The sequence below is a fragment of the Struthio camelus genome, chromosome 2 (genome assembly GCF_040807025.1).
Source record: "Struthio camelus isolate bStrCam1 chromosome 2, bStrCam1.hap1, whole genome shotgun sequence".
NCBI classification, from domain to species: Eukaryota; Metazoa; Chordata; class Aves; order Struthioniformes; family Struthionidae; genus Struthio; species Struthio camelus.
In genome coordinates this window covers 157,061,210-157,080,422 of record NC_090943.1, presented here as the reverse complement: position 1 = coordinate 157,080,422, position 19,213 = coordinate 157,061,210, and the positions used below count along the sequence as shown (strand labels likewise).

The 19,213-nt window shown below is 37.7% G+C and overlaps 1 long non-coding RNA gene across 1 annotated transcript; it reads left to right on the top strand.

The window, feature by feature from the left end:
- Positions 1–1,610: 1,610 nt before the first annotated feature.
- Positions 1,611–18,927, top strand: LOC138066083 (uncharacterized). The gene is made up of 3 exons (XR_011139301.1): positions 1,611–1,674; positions 10,183–10,366; positions 17,628–18,927. It is a non-coding gene; the product is annotated as an uncharacterized lncRNA (long non-coding RNA).
- Positions 18,928–19,213: the final 286 nt, after the last annotated feature.

Below are 19,213 nucleotides of genomic sequence, written 5' to 3'. Positions count from 1 at the left end.
CTACAAAAGACATAAATGGGTTCTGCAGAGTTCTTTTTGTGGTTTGTTTGAGAAGACTTAAAAAATGATTTCTTTTTGGATTATTTTTGGCAGGTTTTGTATAGCCTGTTTTTTTATAATGCTGTATGGATCAGTGAAATGAGTATGCCATGCAGTGAATGTAATTATTTTTGAAGAAAAAGTACATATTTAATTGTGGCTAAAATGTCGAGATTTTCCATTTGTTAACACATCCACCTAAACAGCTGGATGAAAATATGACTTTGGGAAAGATTTAACATTCTGTTTTTTCAATTAAAATCAGAAGTAATCTATAATTACACCTGAGATCCCTAAAGGGTCTTCTAGAAAATCATCAAAAAGCAAACAAACAAAGCCTTAGATCTCTGTTTGTTCTTATTTTTGTTGTGTAAGGAGACTTCAGAATCAAATGAAAAAACTTGATAATGTTTCTCGCAATCTGGAAGGATATCTTTTCTCAGGTCCAAGCAGTGTGTTCAGGACTAGCCCTTAGGTTGTGTGTGATGGGTCAGCTGATTTATTGTGTGGTTTAGGAACCACGAGTGAACTATCACGTACGGAGAATGCAGCGGAGCCACTTTCAATAAGTCTCATATGTCTAAGGATATCACTCCTGATACTTAAGTGAGAAGAGTGAGCACAGTTTTCATAAATGTTTAAGGCCATCATGTGTTTAAATCTCATTTATTTGAACATCCGAAACTATTCTTTCGTCTGTACTGCACTATATACCTATCTTCAGAAGAGAAACTATAACCATCCTCCCAGCCACTGAGCTCACTTATCTTCCAAATGCTGAAAGTTTGGCTACCCACTCACATTTCCAACATAAGAATCCCATATTTTCAGTTAGCTCTTGTTGGCATCGGGAGACTTTGAGGTGCATAGGAAATTGCTCATATAGCCTATTACCTTCTTCTGCTATGCCATGGAATGGCTTCAATGGCACAGTCCTCTTTTCTCTCTTCCTAGTAGTTGCTCACACGTTCCCCACGGTCATAGCCGTGAATAGGAGAGTGGGCCTTTTAGTTGTGAACGTGGTGCAAGGATGCTTGCATTATAACCCAGGATACCCTTGAGAATCTAATCTGAAGCCTAGCTAAGCCAAGACATATAAAGTGAAAATTAAAATCCAAGCTGATACTCTTGTCATAAATTAGAGTAGGAAGATTGCACGTATAAAAAAATTGAAAGTGTATATAGCTCCCTTCTTCCCAGAATGCAAATGCCAAAATGTAATCCTAGATTTTCACCACTAATTGAGTTTCTGTTCTTTATCTGCTGAGGCTAGAATTATAAAATGTCTTAAAGAGGCTGTCTGGAGTTTTGTTTTTACTTTCGTGTGGATAGAATGATTTGTCTTTTAAAAAAATTGTTATTTAGAAATTAGTTGTTTCCAGTGAAAAACCTGTGGCCCTCTAAAAGACTATTTTAGCAATGGAAAAGAGTTCATATTCAGATATGTTTTCTCAAATGATAGATATCCCTTTGCTTTCGTCTAACACTGTGGAAAGATGGTAAATTTGTTATTTTCATAGATGAGCATGTTTTTATAGCTGATTCACACAAATCTCCCCCACATTCAACAGGTAGAGGATGTATAGCACTGAGCTGGGACTCACAAGACTTGGCCTCCTTCACTAGCTTCTTGAGGTAAATCATTTTGACATGCTTGTGCCTCAGTTTTCCTATGTACAGAATTAAGGTTGTTAAGCTCTCTTCCTTGGTGAAGTGATTTGTAATCTACCAGTCAAAAAAGAGTATATTACCAAGTAGATATGAAGAACATTCATTTTTCAAGGCATTGTTTGGTATTTACTTTTTAGTCTGTCATGATCTACTGAGATTCTATTGATCACTTTAATTCTATAAATCATATATTAGAAAAAAAATTAAGTTTAGAATTTTTTTTTTCATACACTAGTCAGACACCCATGCTAACCCCAGCAAGAATCTCATCAATCAACTGACTAGTAAGAGTTGGAAATTTATCCTAGTATGCTCCTTCCCATGAATATAACAAAGATATTCACAATGAAACATATATACAGAGCATCCCATTATTTTGTACTTTCTAGAGTAAATAACCATATTTATTATCTGTTTCGAATAATTACGTTATTATCGTTATTTCCATAGCAGGGAAAATGTGGAAGAATCATTTTACAGAATTTTCTCTTGATTGGCTAGTGTTCAACTGAAGGCAATTTTCCTGTCTCTGGATGTTTCTGACTTAAATTCTTTTTTTGTTGTTGCTGTTGTTTTATCTAAAAAATCCACTTTAATTATAACATTTGTTGAAAAGGCATTTTACTGGTAAATTATGATATTCAGAGAAAAATCTTACATAAAAGATCTCTCTCTCGCTATGCAACTGGTGAAGAGGGTTTCTTTTTGCCTGTAGTATAAGCCGTCCATATATTTTTTTCTCTGAGCTTGGCAAAAGTAGGTTCATTTATCACTCTGACTCTTTTGGCTTTCGAGTCAGAAAAGTAAAGTTTGAACACCTCTTACATCTTTTTCCCCTTCCTATTTTTGAAAGACAGCCACAAGTACTACACTGAGCACAAATAAAGGCAGACTTTCTCCTGAAGAGTTTTACAGGTAAACACTTGAAAGACTAGACATTCTAGGAAATTCAGAAGTTTGGAAGGACATGAATGAAGAAAGGGTGATGTCTTGGCTGAAACTAAGCATGAATGTTTTTACCAAAATATGCTACTAAATTTAGCCCAGGTGGCTCAACAAATTTCCCTTTGTTACCCAGCGATTTCTCACTATTATATTTTAGCAACTCTAGAGCTCATAAAGGGGCCAAATGAACAGCTTTGGAGAGCAGCAACTCTTTGCTTATTCACAGAGGGTGCTTCAAAGTGCTGGAGGACACTTTCTTACCTCTAAGTAGGAAGGGATCACTTTCTCATAGTGTGAGAATAGTCCCTATGTCCATTCGTATATTCATCTCTCCTTAAATGCTGCCAAGTTAGTGCCAGCTCTATGGAGAACTTCTCTGAGTTTGTCTATACTAGTAAAGAGCCCTACTGGAAGCTTAAACCCAAGTTTTCCATGGATACTACTATTCCATATAGTGTCTGTACGTAGCTAGTGCAATCAGACAAAGCCCTGAATCCCCAGATTTATCAGACAGTAGCACTTTCAGGTTGCTCTTAAGATGAAGTAGCGTTTGATGATTCTTACTGTATTCTGTCAAAATTCCCATTGCTTGTCATGAAGTCAAGAGTATAGTAGCAAAGTCAGGATTTGGGCCCATCTCTGCATTTGAACTGGCTTCACATGCTGTTGCAAATCTCCTGAAGTCCCTTCATAATTCTGTTGCATCTGTGCAATAGTACGGAGGTACTGTCAGCTGTAAGTGCCAGGGAGCCTAAGCCACTTCCTCCTCACTGTGGTTTGAGACTGATGCAATCTCATTGTAGTTCTGTGACTTCAGTGTAGCCAGTCCTGAGGATGTGGATTGGGAAGTCTGGTCTCCCCTCGAAATTTATAACTCCCCTCAGAGATATATAAGCACAGTTAAAGAAGAATATACTCTACATTTGCATTGCAGTAAATAGGATAAAACAGAAATATACCCTTTAGACTTTTTGGAGTGTCTTCATATTTATATCAGGGTGAGTATGAACTAAAATTTGGCTCCTTGATTGTTTTAAATTGATTTTTATTCTATAAATTGTTTTAAATCAGTTAACACAGTTTTAGGAAAGAAGTACCTTTTAATGATGAAAAATCCTTCCAAAACAAAGGAGCAATTAATTGTTTATAACTTCTAAAACACATTTTAGGGTTGTGTTATGGAGTGAAAAACCTTTACATATGGAGGTCTCAGAGGAGCTGCCATTCATTAATGTTTTAAACAGATGCTTCACTGAGCAACATATTTAATTAAATCCACAACTGTTGTGCTTAAACAAGAGAGATTTTTACTAGAGCAAGCATAAAGTTGAATTCACAGCAGCCATTAACCAGACTTGTTTGTACAGCGCGTTCTATCAAACAGGTAGAGTAGCTTTTCAAAGGTGAACTAATTTAAGTGTTGATCATCATTAAAAGCCCCAAAACAAAGCTCAGATCAACTGCATAAAAACTATAGGAGGCTATTCTCTCTGTAAGGTCTGATGCTATTTCCATGGGACTTAACGGGAGCAAGACTGGGCTTTTGCAGGTGTCAGTGATACACGTACGTATTATGTTCTGTGAGGATCATAAACAAGCATGTATGGCATGATTGTTTACGTTATAGACAAGCAAGTAGGAACCACTTAGTCTTGGTTTCAACATGCAACCCATAGGAATGCTAGAAGTATCACTGACTATACACACGACCCAAAGCCTCAAGTCCTAATTACACTGAGTATCATACAGGTATAGCCAGGATTAGAATATAAAATGCTGGTGACACCTTCACGTACCTCAGCTCTCTGCCACAACAACCCCATCAGATTCAGAGAAATTACTCTATATTAGCACAGGAATTGCACTGGTGTTGTATCTGGGTTAGTCTACCGACCTCAGTGGAGTTCCTCTGGTGTAAATGGTAGCTGGATAGGGCTAAGATCTCTATGTGGAAAGATTCCTTTGGAGATATCACTTTATGCTCTGTATACTGCCTTATATTCCTTTGTCTTTTTGATAGAGTGCCTTAGAAGAAGATATCTTTTTCTCCTCAAAAAGTACATTGTTCTGCAGTATTGGAAATGTAAAGATTCGATATTAGTGGGGATTCCGTGCAAATTCAGAGGGAAAGTTGTGCTTAGTGTGCTCTAGAATTGTAACGTGCACCACTCTACAAACCACGCCAACCGGTAAAGGAACATGGGGACTTATTTATTACAGACTTTATTCTCTGCAGATACTCCACGTTCCTTAGGACTCATACATTTGGGAGGTTAAAACGCACCGCAATCCACACTAGTGCTTTTGAAGAAATTTTAATGTTATTTTATGACAGCATGCATATAAACTAGAACTATCTAGTACTAAGGACACGAAATAAAGACTAAGGAGATTCTGTCCCTGTTATGCCACAGAGTCCCTGTGTCAGTATAGGGACAAATGTCTTAAGACCTCTTGATTTTCCCAGTGCCTTCTAACTCAAAGGAAAAGTCCTTTCCTTAATTTAGACTGTAAATATTTGGTGATTTTTTTTTTTTTTAATTAAGCAAACATTACCTCATTTTTGTTCAGACCAATGACTATCACTGTAACACAAATGGTAGCATAACCATTCTCTATTTCACGAATAGTACCATGAGTGCTATTTATTCAATATTCAAAAAGCCAAAAGTCAAAATACTGCTTTTACTTACTGTTAGAAATAAAGAGCAATATGCTACTGTATTTCTGAAAAAAGAATTTGTATCAGAGCATTTGTTGCTACATAGCCTGATAGTGCTGCACATAGAAGGAAAAATCTTATGGTTACCTTATTTGTTTATTTATTTTTTTAAGCACCAAAGAAAACCAGCTTTTCTCCATTCCAGGGCAACGGTCTATCAGATTTGCCACAAAATAATTGCATTGTCTGGTAAAATGACTGAGTTGTTACCCATGACAAAAATCTTTGTTCTTTTGGGAACATGTGGAGAAATTTTGCCCCAGGTTAAATTCTTAATTTGGCTTAATCATTTGTTGTTGTTGATATTCTCTGCTTTTATAAGAAAAATTCAGAATGAGAATGATAGTAGTTTCACACTTTCTGCAGCTCAATGCGTGTCTGAAACATAGAATATTTTGATAGCTAGTGCTCTAAACAATAAATAGGCTAAGATTTATCATTAGGTATTTTCTTGCATTATTTACAAAGGTCGAGAGAGAAAAATGAGAATGTTATTCTGCTGTTTTGACAGATTTCCTTCTGATTATTAGGTTCTGAATATAAAATAATACATAGTCCAAATAAGAGTTAAAATGAACTACCTTTGAACAGGCAGAAAGAAGGGATCCTTTTCTTCTCTTTTTACCTTCTCTGTAAAACAACGTTAGAGCTAAATAGGAGAAAAATGAAAGGTGTGAAGACTGCCAAGAGAGTTGCCATGGTTTTAAAAGCAGTTGTACCCAACAAAGCCAGAACAAAACTCATAAGAGAAAAAATATAAGGAGTCTAAGTAATGGTCAATAACACTGTACGATATAAAGGATTCTGACCCACTGCAAAAAGTGGAGCCCAGTCCTACTCTCCTTCAGATTTAATGGCAAAAATCCTATTCACTTCAATAACACAGGACTGGAACTTCTACTTGGAACAGGATTATCATAATTATTTTAGTTGGCTGAAGTCCTTGTTTTCATATTTCCCATAACTTGGATGTAAAATGACTTTTCAACAATAGATACAGTATACTATTGCAGCAGTGTTCTTGTTTATAGTAGGAGGTGGCAAAGAATTCACAGTCTAGAGATAATTATTCTTTTCTACCTGCAATTATTACATTTAATTTTGTGAGGTAACTGTGTTTTTAAGCTATGCTGTATCCCACAATGCCATACCAGATGTCTGTGCACATAACAAAAAGGTCATAGGTATTAAAGTTCAGTGTCTATGCTATTTGTAAATTCAAGATGCACACTACTCCTATGTTAAAGAGTCTCTAACTGTTATCCAATCTTATTTTTTTTAACTGAATTATCTTAGAGGGCAGAGCACAGCAAGCAAACAAATCCCCAAAATATGTATTAAAAGAGCACGTGAGCCACGGAAAGCTGTCACAGAAAGAAAAGTTTAACATTGTCACCTGACTTATGACTGAGGCTCCTAGGTAATACTGGAATTTGATTAATAATTAATAATATAAGATAATAAAATTCTCCCTGACTTTGGAAACATTATTTATAACACAATAACAAATGAACTGAGGTAGGTAAAAAACAGCTGCTTGTTCGAACTAGTTGCCTCTAGAACCAGTTGCCATAGAGATTATTATCATTATTATTACACGTAGTGTTCCTGTTGCTATTATTCGTTATTTCTATTGCTCTTCTGCAGTGTCCTTAAACAAAATTTGTACTTCCCGCTATTTTCCGGCTTATCATGCTATGTACTTCCATGAATGAGTTCATTTGTTTTAAAGAAATAAACATTTCACAAAGCCATAGGAATAGTGCCTACACGTGCAGTCAGGCACACGGTGCTTCCTACATTAAATCCAAATGGGAAGCTTTAATAGACATAGCTATTTGGAATAAGTCGTCATTCTAACGCTAAGTGTTTGCTGACCTGGCAATTAAAGGGTCAATTGAGTTTATTGGATTTAATTTTTTACTAGCAAAGCAATTTTGATAATTTTTAGTTTTAGCAAAAAAATTATGCATAACTACTTTGCTTATATGTATTGAAAGATCATATTTTTAGAAACACACAGATAATTCAAAACATCTGGACTCTGAAGTATGCCTTTGTACACAACCTTTTCAAAATAAGTTCCATCAGTCCCATGGCATTTACACTGCCCTTTTCTGTAAACCACAACAGGCTGAGGTGAGTAATTGAGGTGACTAACGTGACAGGGTTGCCACAAGCAATTGCGTCCCTTGGGTGACTGAGGTGACCAGGGATCCTCGAAGAGAGAAAGGACTCGTGGCTACTCGAGCAAACTTAGGTGATTCACGTGGCTGAAAGACCTACGTGACCTGGATGCCTTGAGTCACTCAGGTGATAGGAATGACCTTGGACAAGTCTTGCTCCTCTTGCTGTTATGACAGAAATAGCCAAACACAAACTTCTACTTTCTGTCCACATACATTAGTTACAGCACTGAGATTACTAAGAAGGTCTGATAATTGTTAAACTTGCTTTGGAACTCTAAAAATACAATCTTGGAGCTGCTTAAGGCTGTTTGATGTGGTCTTCCAGCAAAAATCTCCCTAAAGATGATTTAAATAGTTAGTGTGAGATAGGCTTCACTAATTCCTCTACCGAAGGGCCACCACCTTGATTCCCACAGTGCGGTGATACCATCACTGACACTGAGGCCATCTGCAGGAGAAGGACGTGTGGCAATACAGGGATACCAAGCACTGTTGAGAGCAGTGCAGTTCAAATGAGACCTTAGAGACGGCATAAATCCATGCTGGTGCCTGGGCCAGTGCAGAAGCATTTTTTGTGGTAATAGTGGAGAAAGAGAGAGATGTGATGAGTGGATGTAGCTAAAAACGCAGCCTTAAGTGCAATGCATTGCTTTACTGTTGATTTTCAGTTATTTTAATTCCTGCGTTTCTGTGACCAAAATGTAATATGGCTTCGGAAAGGAGTCCAATGATGTTCTGAATGAAATATAATCAGTTTTATTTACTCAAGCCAAAAGTATATTTAGACTTGGTACAATAAATCTACACTTATACTGATGGGAACAGTGAATAGACATTTTAATCAAAGCACAAATTTATGAAGAGGTAAAGTAACTATCTCTGGAAGCTTGTGCCTCCAGCTTAATAAAAGCCTTTTTTTTAAAGTTAAACTGGTTCTGGACAACGGACAGCTCCTGGTTTGTTTTTTTTTCCCCCAGCTAGTGCAACAGAATGGTTTGTGAGCGTGAGGAGTAGTGTAATAGTGAAAAAATAGAGTGCAGTCAAGTAAAGTCTGCCCTCTAGTTTACCCTTTTATATTGCACCAAGCACTGCACTTAGCCCCACACCTATATGAATTTAGCATTCCAGGGGGATACATTATACTATTATTTGTTCCGTTGCTTCTTATTATCTTTGCTTATTTTGCATTAAGATGATAAAAATAATAACATACTGGATACTTAGCCATCTAGTTATTGTAAAAAATAGTTTATTCATTAAAATATTTAAATATTTGAATCACTGTTTTCAGTACGAAGCAGACATTTTAGACTAAACTCACAGAGTCTTACAAGTATTAAATCATGAAGGGCACGTTTCCTCTATTACACTGTGGGAAGTGTAACAACATAGCAGCCAGTCATAAGTGGTGGTGATCATCTCCAGGGAGATGTTAAACAGCCTCCACTCTCACTGAAGCCATTGATTTGTTTTGGGTTAGTTTGGATTTTTTTACATATGGTCAGGTTGTACACCCTAGTTAAAGGAAGTGAAATAATATTGGTGCAGCATGTGAAGATTAGTTTTCCACCTGGCACTGTCAAGAATGGAAGGTTTTGTTCGTGTGTGCAAAATCTTTTATATTATAAATCATTCCTTTATCTTATTATCCAGTCACAACTAAGACCTGGTTTGCTCATCTCCTCCTCTGAGTTTGATAAGATTGTCTCATGTGAAAATTCAACAAATGTTCTATCAGAATGGTATGATGATATAATGGTAAGGTGAATTTTTGGTGTCTTAACTCCGGGAACCGTGAATGTGCTGAATTTTTTATTAAATATGTTCTTTCACAGCTCAGATGATCTCTGTACTGAAAACTGTAATGAAATTCAAGATGTGCATGCAGGGCTGAACAGCCTGGAGTGAAGCTGGTTGTGCAAGAAAGGTTTACGATGAGGGAGGATGAGAATGAATTAACAGTGAAATTGTACTATATCATTCTCAGTAGGAGTGTACTTTAATTGACCTATATATGAAAAACAAAGAAATGTTAATAGCTGTATTTACTGAAAGATATCAGATGTATGATATCTTTGTCTGCCTTTAGGATGAACATGTACGTTACATTCAAACACTTATGGTTACAGTCATCTTTATTCCTTCCCTGTTAACATAACAGAATGAACCAGGCTTTAAGCCATTCTGAGTGATACTGTGATAAGCATCAGGGTGTACCCACACACTGCAGCAAACATGAAAGGGGTTGAAGGCATGAATCTGTGCCGACTTTTACACCCTGTGCAGTCAGTCTCTACTGATTCCTCCAGGATATGAGTGCATTAGGAATATGGGAATTGGGATTCAAGGCTTTTACAAAGCAAATGCAGAAGACGGTGTATATATATGTCTGACTGCTATAATAATAGCATCTTTTTTTCCAGAAAATTTGAATCCAGGAAAGATATTTGATGTTCAATATGTTCTATTCTGCTTCTGTATTTATTTGCAATGTCTGCTTCATCCAGTTTAGAGTACTTCTCAAGACGTTTCTGTATCAATCACAGCATGTACAGCTACTTGAATGACAATAACAAACATTATCCTCTGTCACTTTTCCACTTTCTACTCATGCAGCCGTACCACTCTGCTAGATGGTCCCCTGCCTCTTCAGGTGTGACTCAGAGCCTGCCACAGCCCTTCTTCTAGCTCTCCCTCCTCTTCTGCTGCCCTGAGCATAGCAGGCCATCATGGTCAGAGTCTCCACGAAGACCTTATTTCCACCATCATCACGCCTACAAGAAACAAACTACATAGAGAGGTACTGAAGGTAGTTTTTAATTTTTTATTTTGTTATTATTATTATTGTTACCGTATTTTTTACTGCTTTTGCTGTAAGAAATACCAGAATTGTGTTCCATGTATTTACCCTAAATGGAAAACAGATGTTTTGATTACGGTCAACAAGGAGTTTAATAATGGCAGAGGGTTCTTTCTTTATTTCAGGTAAAGATGTAATGAGGTACAGTGTCTGCAAGTTGAAGCTAGGCAAATTCAGAAAAATTAGAACTCCTTTATTTGATTTTTAACAGTGTTAGTAATTAAGCATGGGAAGAAGCAGCCTGAGGTTGTAGTAGATTTTTTGTCACATGAGATCTTTCAATGAAAAATCAATATAGTTCAAAAAGAGATACTTTAGCTTTAAGAGTAATGAATGCACTGCAGCAACTGTTTAGAGAAATGACTTATGTTATTTCAGGAGGCAGATAGGACAGTCATAGTCATTCTAGCTTTATCTGTGAATTTATCATCACGAAGCAGCAATTCACCATTTAACAACTCTCCATTTTTGCTGTAGCCCTTTCTCTTGTCCTCCATTTATCTGCAGGCTACTATGAGTGTTACTGGAAACAAATAAAATTCATGTGTAAAAAATAAGTTTCAGCAGACATAGCTATTCCAAACAATACAGCATGAGCAGAAAATGCAAAGCTATTAATATCATTATTTGTGCTGATTTTTCATGACCCTGTCTATACTATCACAATTACCAAATTACAGATAACCAGTGATAGTCCATGATGATATTTTATACTTCAGGTTATGATATTTTCTGGCCTACATCAGTGCACCAGCAAAATAAATACATCAAATCAATCAATAAATAAAAAATTGCTTTTCACATGAATGCAACTTATTTTCCTTTAAAAAAAAGACTATGAGACATTTCATCAATTAAAAGTTTATAATGCACCTCACAATGTTTTCTTCTCTACTTTTATAAGCAGTTTCCAGTCAATACTTGGTCTCGAGTAGCTTAAATAAAGAATGTTACATGTAGCTAATGTTAAAAACTGAAGTGGTGGATTGAAAACTCATATATATTTTTACTCCAGGAGAGGCAATTCTTTGCTCTGGTCTCATGCACAATTGTGAGGATCTGGAATTTTGTTGAATACCCTGTGTTTTCTGGCTATCCCTGTTTCCACACCTTGTCATTTTTCGCATCTCTGAAGAATATGTAAAAGACCCTAAAGGGTGTTGGATATTTCTTCAATGCTATCAATAATTAATGCTATAAGTTTTCTTTTCCCTCCTGATGAAATGACAGGCCCTAAAATTCCATCCCATTACCCTTGTATATAGCCTATTTATAGCATATATGTCTGTACATAGTCTTCTGTCTAATTAAACTACATCTTCCAGAAAGGCACCAACGGGAAGATACTAGCATGCATCAAAGGCACTGATTTTAAGAAATCAGATGTACAGACATCTTCCTCATTCACTGGTTTCAGTGGTTAATTAGTTAAAAATATGTGTTTTGTTTGTTCATTGAGTCTCTTCTAGCCATTTGTTTCGTAGTCCAGTCATTATTACTTTTTAGTTTTACTCCTAATATCTAGTATCTACTGTTAATATCTACAGATATATTAGTCTAGTAGTTAGTTTAGTATTCCTGATGTATCTTGTCACTGCAAATCATGTTCTTATTTATGGGCATTTTCAGAAAGCGGCATTTTGCATTCGAATCTTGCTTTATCCAACTACTGAAAATCTTAATCTCCCACAAAATATCACAGAAATCATAGGATTTTGTATCCATTGCACTAGTAACTTCTAGGGCCAGGGCTTTTTGAGAAGACTGCATTTAATTCCTCAGGACGTAGATTTTGGCAGTAATTGTTGTGAACCTTCTAAAGGATTTGAAATTTCAAGATTTCCCTGTCTTTGTTCCGCTTGCTCCAGTTTGGGATGCAATGATAATTCTTCCTCTGATGTAAGTGCAAGGTTGTGTGGGACTCGCATCGCTAATGATCCCAGAAAAGAAAGGAAGGAAACATAGCACGACCAATCACAGCCTCTGCAGCAGCCGAGGGATCAGTGACTCCAGAAATGACTTCGTAGTGTCACATTTCTCATCTGCAATTGCCACTGTAACACTGCTGTATACTAGACTGATAGTCCTTTGGTGGTATGATACAGCTTTTAATCTATTATCAACACTAAATAAGTATCTAACGCAATTTTTTGCAGCCTTTTAAGATAAAACAGATTGACGCACTTAAGAGGAAAATGGCTTCATGTTCATGATACTCTCTGGCATATTGTCATTCTAATCAATCTCTCATTAGTTTAAACATGTAGAACTTTTTTCCTGGTCTCCTGTGATCATTTGTGCAACGGTTTGATATATAGCCTATCACCATTCTTATACATTTCCACTTATTTTCTTCTCTCCCCACCCCATACTTTATTTCTCCATTGATATTTTCATGAATAAATTCCATGACAGAGTAATTCACTGAACTTGCTGGAAAAACATTAGTAGTGGAGAGTGAATGAATGAATATTGCATCAATTCCATACATTTGCTTCATGCCCTGAGGAGACCTTTATTTCTACTAGATAGTGCCTCATGAATAGTTCTAGTCCTTGAAGTATGTTTGTTGTTCGGTTGAGTGGCTGTATCCCAGGATAGTCAGAGACGAAACCAAGCAAAATACATAAAAATATCTCCTCAGGGCACCATAAACTTTTAGGACCAAATCCTGGTGTCAGCTACTCATGTGCAACTCCCAATGATGTCAATGGAAGTTTCACGAATACATCTGAAAGCAGATGATATCCTTTATCATAGCAAGGGAAATCGTAAGTCAATAAAGTTTCAGTGAAACCAGGAGCTGGAGCTCATCAGTGGGACAGCCTGAGAACTGTTAGTTCCACAACATCAGGCACCTTCATGCACAACTATATGCTCAGCAATATTCTGCTCCTTAGCAGTCAGAGAGGCTGATTATTTTCTAAAAATCGCTACTTTTCCATAGATCCATTTCATAGTCCAGAAGGGATACAAATCAGGTTTGAAATACTCTGGGCTTTCGGGATTCCAGCTAGGCTAGCTTCGCTCTTTGGCGCTCTGGGAATATATGGTGAAGCCCATAGAGTTGGTAGTCATGGGCTCTTGTCAACACATATTTCATAAAGTGAAGCCTCTACCTCTACCTGGAGATTAATGATCCCACGTCTCCCTTTTCCTACTGCTGTTTCAGTCAGCTACCCATAAATGCAGACAGCATTATCTGCATAAGCAGGTAGTCCGGATCACCCAAGCAGCTTTTGGCAACTAACAGAGAGTCGGCGGTCAGTGATGACAGGTGGTTGCTTCTAGAGGCAATTCATCTTATATTTGAGCTAAATCTCTCTCTCAAGGCACATGTTCCTCTTCATCAACTGTAGAGAGAGCCGAGGTAACCTAATTCCTAACTGAGGCACCATAGTTTGGACCCTAAAAGTTGGTAGACTGAGTTTAGAACCGAGTGTTCACACCACTAGTTCTGTATCCTGGAACTAGTTGCATGCTGGTGATATTATGCAGATATACTGCAACACACAAATGTTTAAGTTGGAAATAAGTTAAGCTCAAAATATAAATATTCTATTAATGGGAATATAAATGCATATATGGGGCTACGTCTTGCACTGAAGCAGGGATTTACTCTGGAAGTATCTGCTTGACCTCATCTGGTCATACAATTACTGACACCAATTGCAGAGTTTATTTGAGCACTAGAGAGAGTTACAGTCTTTCTGCTAGTCTGGGTTTGACTGCTTTTTCATGACTTGACTAGCCCTCCTGAACTCCCTGCCTGGCTCCTTTTTGACAGAAGGACAACTCATGTTAATAGAGCAATTGGAGAAATTACACTAGAATCCGTGGATGAGGAAACTGTTTTAGTAATGGCAACAGTTGCTTAGTCAGCAGCGCATGCAGTCAATGCATTTTACTAATTGTCTATTTATTTCTCCACTCTTTGGCTGTTGAGACTTTGTCATGAGACAGGCCAGATGGCAGAGACATCAGCACCTGTAATTAAGAGAGAAATAAAGGCTGCAGCATCATGACTCCTCCTCCCTCCTCCTCTTTTTTAATCCTTTTGGCTGTGCTTATGGGTTCTGCAGTTAACGACACTGAGCTGTATTCTGCATGGTAAATTTCTTAAAAGAATCCATAACTTTTGTAACATGGCTCCTAGGAATCAATTTTCATTTCCTAATTTAGCTGATGACAGACTTGGGAAGGCCTCTTCTGAGACTCCTTTCTTATTGCACATAAAGAAGAGAATGCATTTAATGTAACTAGCCATTCAGCAGTGTTTAAACAGTGAAGTTTAAATGCAGTCAGTGGTGAAATGGTGTAGACACAGCCCCAGCTGATACGTGTAAGATCGGAGAGTGAACTACCAGATTCAATTTTATACAGAATTTCATTTTCCTTTTTAGATAAATGCAAATATATCACAAGGTGTTTTTTCTTTATTTTGTTCGGTTCTGCGAGAAGACAATGAAGGATGTTGCCTCTGTCACAAACCTTAAGCACTCATGTTTCAACTCACAAAATATTCTGTTTTCTTAAGTCATAGAAGTGGAAACCCCCCACAATGCCACAATTTTTACTCTCCTCTGGAAAAGAAACAAAGGCTTTTACCAGTCCAGTAAAGCTTTGTGAAACTGACTGATAGCACTGAGAAAAGAATTGGTAAGATCAAGGGAGAAAATATGCACAGTTCGTGAGTATATTTATTTTTGATCAAATTGCCTGAACATACACATTCCCTTTTGAGTTCTGAAGTCTGTAACTCAGAACCTGCTGTAACACCAGCACATTAAAGCACCTAAGCCGTTTACATTAGTATGCAAACTGTTTATTCAACCAAATGTACTACATATAGGATGTTTATATACCTTGCTCTGTTTATATAGACCATTATTTGGTTTAAGCAGAGAAGAACCAGTTAAAACTTCCATGAGACAGTGTGTTGACAGTCTGGGATTTCTTTTCCCTTTAAATCTTCCTTAAATAGGTGTTCATGTAGTCTCTGTAGATGACTTATAGCAGCAAATACAGAGCCCAGATCACTTTTTTCTGTCACCCAATGCCTATAGGACCAATCGGTCCTGGAAGTAGGCTTTTACTTTCCTCAAGTGTTTCTGGCTTAGTGCGGTATGCTGTCTCAGTCCGGCATATGCCTTTGCCTGCTGACAACTTTTCATTTCTCTATCACTTAGGCTGCTCATCCACGACATGAAAACTCCCATCATACTGAACTCCATTATCCAAATGAGATGGGGCAGAGAGGGAAACCTTAGTTTATCCTTTTGTGCTTGCAGCTTGTAGGCGGTAATGCGGACACAATGAACTTATTGGAGCTGGGAGTAATGGTGTGAGATTGCTCACACCATTGCTTTAGATGGAAATTGAGCCTGTGCTGTCTGCACTGAAGTCTTCTTGAAGCTCTCTTTTCTGCTTTATTTTAATTCTCTTTGCCTCAAGGATAATGAATATGAAGCTTTGCAAAGAAGACCTCTCCAGCCAACAGTCATTCCAAAGAATCAGTTACGTAACACTGGGATTTTTGCCTGTGAGAAGGCTGTTTATGTATTTGCATTATATTTCTAGTATACTAATTACGAGCTACCCTAGTCCTCTAGAGCAATCATTTTAAAGCTGAAACTTAGTAGCAGAAGCTTTCATTTAATCAAATTTTCATTGTTCATGCATTACAAATTAAGAGCTTGATTCGCTCTTATTCACTTGTTATATGCTGTAGCTCCAGGCTTTTCTCTGTCAGTGAGCTTTGGAGTTCATTTCAACTCAGATCACTGGCAACTGGAACTTTTCACTGGTACCATTTTACTATCGTCATTTGTTTATTGTGTTATGGTATCACCTGGGAAACCCGGGCCCCATTACACAGGATGCTGTACTAACACAAATCACAAAGACGATTCCCAGCTCCATCAGCTTGAAATGGTGTAGCAAGTTCCTTTAAATACCAATGATAAAACAATGTGCCTACAAGATAATAGTATGTTATTAATTAGTTAAGTGTCCGTGAGAACAGTCATGGATCAGGATCCCATTCCCGGAAGAAAGAAGTTCATGGAATTACAATTAAATTACAATAAATAAAAAGTTGCTATCAGGCTGTGGCTTAGATTCAGAAAATATGCACAGATATAAGAAGTAAGTATCTGATGAGAGAAAGATAAATATATGTAAAAATACATATTTATCTAATACCTACAGATAGGTATTCTACCCGCAGATGACCAACCTGCTTAGGAAAACAGGTCTTGCTCCTTGGCAAACACATTACCTAGTTCAGTAATTATCAGTTCCTGATACTTAAGCCATTCTGTGTTCCAGATCGGGAAATTAATTGCATCAGGAGACAAAAATGACCACAACCGCATCCCTTTTAAAATCAGATCTATGACTCACTTCAACTTAGCGTTGGTTGAACAGGTCCTTTGTAAGTCACACCACACCCACTTACATAAAGGACAGAAACAGGCCAATAAACAACCTATAAATTATTCAGTTTCTCTCTTCTACAAGGAGAGAATGAGTTATTATTTATATTCTTATATTCTTGAATGATATTCAGGTTAGGAAACGGGTATGGGTTTGTGTGTATGGTGGGGGAGATGTCAGGGAGATGAAGACACATTATCATGCAAGATTACCTTAGATCTTTGAAAGAAAGGTAGCTCTGACAATTTTCATTTTGCCTTGGATAATATTTGAAGATTTTTTTAAGAGATTGAATTTATTATAAAGTTGTATAGAGTAGTATTAAACACTTTTCAAATCTTAACAGAAGAAAGTGAAATCTTGAACAGTTAACACATTTCATCCCCATATTGTCTCACTGAAATCCATCCTGACGATGGATATGGTTTAACAGATTGGAAATTCAGTTCATTTGAAGGAGATGGTGGGTACAAGCAATCTTTATCTCACTTTGTGGAAGGTACACAGGCTTAGATACGCTGAACAGTCAAAGCTTTACATTCCTTTACTGCTTTCCCTCAGTTTGACATGGCTCCTGAATGTAGAGCATGATTCACATGGGGGACCTTCCCCCCGAAACTTAAGAACTCTCTCGCTGCAGGGTAATAACGCTGAAGCCGAGCAGATGTTATATAAAGTGCAAAATCCATAACTTTCACCAATAGTTCAATGACTTAAATCCAGCAGGTCCCAAAACACTGAATTTCTCTTCTGCTGATTGCAGAGAACTGCCCTTCCGGACTTGTACCATCTGCTGATGTGGACTCCCCGTCTGGCCTTCAGAGCACCGAGAGCAGAGGAAGGAGTCAAAAGCGTACAGCACACGAATCACTAGGAAAGTAAAAAGGAGGAGAAAAGTATTCCAGCTAACAATAGCATGGAAAATCATGGAAAGAAGAGTCCTGTTCTTGTCTGCATCTGGTTTTATTTTGTTTTGCTTTTTGTTTTTTGGATTTCCATTAGGAGAACATAATGGATTCAGTGCAGGAATATAAGTGTAAGTTTAAGGCTCTGTCCTCACTACAGGGAGCAGCAGGCAATCGCAGAGGCACAGACAAACGGCAGAGCAGAGCATAATATAAAGGCTGCAGTGTTTAATCCCAAACCAATGTGATCTAGAAGAGTATTCATCTTGGCTGGGGTCCTTGTTACACACAGACTGAAAGGAAAAGAGAACGGCACCTCAACAACTGAAATCCCTTCATTGAGAACAGATGTGAGCACAGCTGCTCACAAAACACCGGTGTTGAAATGAGCACTCAGGCATGGGCTGACATGTGCTTAGGGCAGAACAGGGCATAGTGAGCGTAGAAATCAAACTGGGGGCTGGGAGAACACCGCTTTCTGTTCACAGAAGGCCTGATCATATGTTTAACAGGTTCAATCTGTTCTCATCCTGATATAGTAGCGTAACCACATGGCTTTGTTATACTGGAGCAGCCTAGTAGAATGGAAAGGATTTTTCAAATTACAACCATATTCCAACAGTTGCCTGCAGTCCATAACCCCACGTTCCTCTGTACTGTGATGTTTCAGGGCTGCATCATCCCCTTGATACACTGTGTAGCTCAGGTTAGCAGGAGGGTAGCACTATGTCGCCCCAGCTCTCGGAGGACTCTCCTTCAGACTCTCTTTTTCTCTTTGGCGAAGAGTTTTGAGCTTTTTATTTAGTCTAGCAACTGCTCCCTTGTGAGATCTGGCTAATAAATTGGTTGTTCCCGTTGCTTTGTTGTAACAGGAAAGAGAAAGCAAGAGCTGCTGGCTTGTGGGGTTTTTTTTTTTTTTTTCATTTGCTTAGGGATTAAATTTTCACACTGGTTTTCCTTCCTGTTTTCAAGGAGTAAATACACATCAGATCCCTTTCTTACTCTTCCTTCTGTCCCAATCCTACTCCTGACATTTGCTTTTCTCCAGTCCCTACTCACAAATGCTTGACTCTCTTTCTGTTCTTCTTCCATATCATCTCTCTCTTATTTCACAGCACTTTTCCAAAGCTTCTCTTTTTCCTTGCAGTTTTTCCCTTCCAAAGCATTATCAGCCTGGAAGAGAATATATACATCTATAGTTTATTCTGTGTTTCACCAGTCTTTGCTACATTGGTTTCTTGGTAAAGTAGGTGGCAAGATGATAGGAGTCACACAGCAGCATTGCCGGCAGATGCTTCATCTCCCTCTGAAGCAGACACAAACAGCACTGGAGCTAGATAGTGACCCACCAGTCAGATGCAATTAGCACTTGTATGTGTAGTTCTTTCTGCAATGTTTCAGGCAGGATCTGCTCTTCTGCTAACTTCTTTACTTCCGTTTTACT